Source organism: Sardina pilchardus, chromosome 12, assembly GCF_963854185.1.
Source record: "Sardina pilchardus chromosome 12, fSarPil1.1, whole genome shotgun sequence".
Taxonomy (NCBI): domain Eukaryota; kingdom Metazoa; phylum Chordata; class Actinopteri; order Clupeiformes; family Clupeidae; genus Sardina; species Sardina pilchardus.
This window is the reverse complement of record NC_085005.1, coordinates 10,518,337-10,523,396: the sequence shown is the minus strand read 5'-3', so window position 1 is coordinate 10,523,396 and position 5,060 is coordinate 10,518,337.

Below are 5,060 nucleotides of genomic sequence, written 5' to 3'. Positions count from 1 at the left end.
AGCGATCGCTTGCTCTAATTTGCGCCACCATGCCACACTTTAGATGGTGGACAGAGGTCACCGCTGATGCTGACAGGGTCTAGGGTGGAGGCAGCTACATAAAAGCCAAACGCATTAGCTGGAAGAGCATGATGATGCGCCCAAACCCGATGACACCCAAGCCCACCCCATCTCCCCTCACCTCCCCTCACCTCAGCTCAAGACAAGTGTGACATCGGAGATGGAATGTTACAGGTGGTCTGTTGTGATGAGAACACTTCATCACTCTCTCTTGTCTGCCCTTTACTGCAACCATACCTCAACACCGGCGAAGTGCTATGTTGTAAAGTGGAAACTCTCGGTGAACCTGCGTGTGTCTACTCACCTCTTGCCCCGACTTTTGCAGCAGGAGCTGCGTGGTTTGGAAAAATCAGGTAATGGTTTTACATAACCTCTTTTTGATAGGGACGAGGCAAGCAGAAACAATTATGGTTGCGCTATGCTGTGTAAAGCTAATATGTGTGTATGTGTGTGCAAGGATATGTGAATGTGTGCTTGAATGTGTGTATGAGGGTGGGTGGTGGGGGGTGCGAATATGTGTGTGTGTGTGTGTGTGTGTGTGTGTGTGTGTATGTGTTTGTATAACTCTATGCGTGTGTATGTATGTGGGGGTGTGTGAATGTGTGTGTCTGTGTTTGTATAAATCTATGTGTGTGTGGGTGTATGAATGTGTGTGCGTAGACAGAAAGAATGTGTCAGACAGAGATAGAGAGAAAGAGAGATGGAGAACAAGAGAGACATTTATTTTGAGAATTCCCAAATGAATCATGGTGCGGAGTCACTGCTCTGTGGTGGGAGCAGGGCAGGGCAGGGCTGGCTGGGGGTAGCTGGTGCTGTAGGGGTGTATACAGTAATTTCCCTGTATTAACCTCATAGCTGAAGACATTTTGCAAAATCAATGTATAACGCCGCGGCTTATAGTCGGGAAATTGCAGTAGGCATGCTGCTGATCAGTCCTGGGCCTGAGAGATGTCTCTGCCTCCAGCCAGGGATCTTGTGGAAAGAGGACGGGTGGAGAGGGGAAGGCAGGAGCCTGAGAGTTTATGAGAGTCAGTTATTCATGTTCCTGTGCCATTGGACCCAATCCATGAGACACAGCGAAATGGGAAGAGGGAGAGGCCTGGTTTGCAGTTTTTCTTTCAACAGGGTGCGGAGATGCATTCTAATCTTAGATCTGGTATTCGAACAATATACTTCTTTAGGGCATTCCCACTAACAGTCGCTTGGATCGATTTCGACCAGCTTTTCGTTAGCACCCAATAAATAGCTCAAAGCTGTTTTTACTTTGAAATGCGGTAATTTCGGGCCAAGTCTCTGTTCTGAATTTTGGTCAGGAAGTCAATAAACCTTCAGTGTCTGCAGGTCAGAGTCGAGAGGAAGAGAGCTTGGACGGATTTAATGGTGTCGTTCTTGGGAGCAAATGCACAGATGTTCATTTTATCAAACAAAAACAAAGGAAACGGGACAAGTACTGGAGGCCAAAAGTATTAAGAGTCAGATTAGGGCAGCAGAAATGGAAAATCATTCTCAGTCCATGGATTGGGGTAATTTGGAGATATGAATTATAAAAGACAACAATTAGTGAAAATGGCTCACAGACACACACATACACACACACACACACACACACACACACAGACAGACAGACACACAAACACACACACACTGTGAGTGTGAAGCTGTGGGAATTCAGAGAATGCTGGGTGATCAAAACCAACAGGGTGTTCCCTCCCTGCCTGAGAACTGAATTGAGGACACTTACTGAGGGAGCTCTGTCTCTGTGTGATGCTTGTATGAGCATTTGTTTGATTTGCACATTCAATCAATTCATCTGCAAGCGAAGGTTTGTCTCATGCGAACACCTCCACTTGACTGTCTGACACGTTGATCTAATTACTGTATCTGACGCGTTGGTTCAATCTGAACGCTTATCTGTCTGCAACATTATTCATTTCAATTAAGGCCATTATCTGATGAAGCCGTTAAATGAACACAGTTGTGCACTAAAATAGAGGAGAACTGGTTTTGCAGAGGTTTGGTATTAGTTTTCATGATCTTTTGGGAGTTAAGAAGCTGTCATGACAGACTTTCCACTCAGGGAGATGATTTCAAAATGGCCATTTTTCTCCTTGGGTTCCCTTATAAAGTCATTGATTCGATCAAGAATTTCCTTGGCGCATACATTTGGAGATTTGCGCATGTTATTTATTTGCTCTGAGCAAGAAGGGATTAAATGTGACGCGCTGGAGGAACGACTAGGTTTCCACTGGAATTTGAAGATAGGGTTTGCTGTTTTAAAAGGGCCCTAATTAAATTGACTGTGTTATTTCTGGGTATGCTGCACTGTTACGGTCCTGAAAAGGCCCTAAATCAATGTCTCTCGCTACTGTTTTGAAAGGAGAGAATGCATTGTGGTTTCTTCCATTTTAATCAAATCTCTCACGCAACACGTCTCGAAATGTCTGCGTTTAAAAAAAAAAAAAAACTCTTGGACTTCCCCCACTCATTCACTGAAATGTAAAACCGATTATCCAACTTTGGATTATCTGTCTTTGTCTGTTTGGCAATTAGTGATATTGAAGCCTTTTTGTGTCAACTCAATCTCTGTCTCAGCACAATGTGTCCAATTGATTATAAAACCTTACTTATCACTTGAGGGCGAATACCGGTACATCGAGGACAGCCAGAAAACACCCCTAGCATTACCAAAACCGCCCCAGACGCAGCACCAAATTTGGCATCCCAATCACAGAGCTGCCAGAGCACCAGTCCCTTGGTAAATGAATGGAGGCGGAGTCTTTCCTTTCATACCGTGTCGTCCCCAATACAGTGGGACACATTATTCAACCCCGCCATTATTTCCCACTATTTCCCACTACCCCCCCCCCCCCCCCCCCAACACACACACACACACACACACACATACATACACCCTCGATGATGTCATACCCCACACTGGAAAGACTTGAACCATCAATGATGTCAAATGGTGCTGACCTTACCATAAAGAGGGAGCCTGAATGGGGAGATCCAATTTAGTGTAATTACACAGTAATAACAAGCTGTTGAGCCAGGGCCCAGGGCCCGTGGGCAAGAGACGCCACGGAGGGGAAAAGTCCAGCGAGTTCATTCCTCTCTGTGGTCATTTGCACTGGAAATGGTCTTGGAATGTTGTATAGAAGCCGGTTTTTTGGGGTTGGTGAGGGGCGTCTTGGCTGGAGCCTCGCGGGAGCGTACAGATACACGGGTTGGGGGAAGGAGTGCGGGGTGGGGTGATGGTGGTGGTGGTGGTGATGGGATGGGGGAGGAAATGAGATGTCTGCTTTCGCTCGTCCCCCAACATCCAGAGTGGGAATGACCACTAGATGCCAGTGTGGATCTGCCGGGATGTTTCGGCTGAGATAGGAGCCCGTTCGTATTGCTTTCACTCATGGTATCATTTCAGGCTTTTCTGCCTCCCCGCCTCCCCCTCCCTGCTCAGTTGTACTTCCCAGACCCCCCCTGCCCCCTCCTCCTTTGGCCCACGCTGCAGAACATTCTGACAGGCGCTCCGCAGAGTGGAGGATATTTTTCCACTACTGCATTTCACCTCAGGGCGACCGCGTCTCGCAACACAATATCTCCACAGAGGTTGTCGGTAGGAACCAGCGACATACGCCCAACAATGCCTGGGTGCCAACAACCCCTGTCTGGAGAGCACCTATGTGTCTGAAACAAGCATTGTCCACATTTATGGCAGTGACGTCAGGGATGAATCAGACCCCTCATTCGCCATTGTTTCCTTACCAGCATAATTATGTATCTGTGTGTGTGTGTGTGTGTGTGTGTGTGTCTCTCTCTCTCTCTCTCTCTCTCTCTCTCTCTCTCTCTGTGTGTGCATATTGTATGTGTTTGCGTGTGTGTGTGTGTGTGTGTGTGTGTGTGTGTGTGTGTATACTGTATGTGTGTGTGTGTGTGTGTGTGTGTGTGTGTGTGTGTGTGTGTGTGTGTGTGTGTGTGTGTCTGGCTGCGTTTGTGTGCAGTAGTAGTATAGGGCAAGCCACTGTTTGAATACTCATGCTTACTGGAATCGAATGACACACTGCAAAGAATATCCAGCAGCCAGATGCATGCAGGTGTTAAAATTATTTGTCTGAGCTACATGCGTAATGCTCTGGCCCTGGTCAGCTTCAACTACTCGCTTTGTTTTTTTCCATTTGTTGCACAGTAGCAACATAAACCATCTTACCACACAACTCCCTTTCTCTACCCTTCAGGATGTGAGCAACTAAAGTGAGGGCTACAGTACAATACAAACATCTTGGCTTTCAGGGGAAACGTTTCAACTCTGCATCGATTCCAACCCCCTTTCGGATTTTCGAATCTGTGCTAGACGTGGATAAAACGTATGCTCTCCTCCCCCCCCCCCATCCCATAAACCGCTCTAAATATAACCTCAAAGCGTCATAACAGAGAAAAGCGCCGGGATCACTTTCATTTTCCTATGGAAAAGGGTGTTGGAAAAAAAAAAAAAACTGGAAAAAATAACAAAGAAGAGAACGGTATAAGCGATTGAACACTCTCCCATGTGTAACCTCAGGTTAGTAAAGGGGAAAATATTTAGCATGGACAAATATTACTTATACTATCCCGTCATAAAACACAATCATCTTCAAAATAAATCCAGGGGATATGCAAATGTCTAAGCGTCAAACTCTCAACATTCCCCCTTAATAGGGGAAAATGCCCTGCTTGTGACAGCTCCATGCGTCATCCTTTTTTCACTCCTCAAGAATCTAATGACAGGAGGCACTTCTGTGTCCTCTGTATACTCTCGGAGCTCTACTGTGGGGTGATCGTGTGCCTCTATGTCTCCAGATCAGTCCTCCAGAGACACCCTAGAGCACGTACAACCCCCCCACACACTCTCTCTCTCTCTCTCTCTCTCACACACACACACACACACACACACACACACAAAAATGCATCAACACTTCACAGGCAGACACTCATAAATAAAAGGCCATTAAACTCAGCTTGTT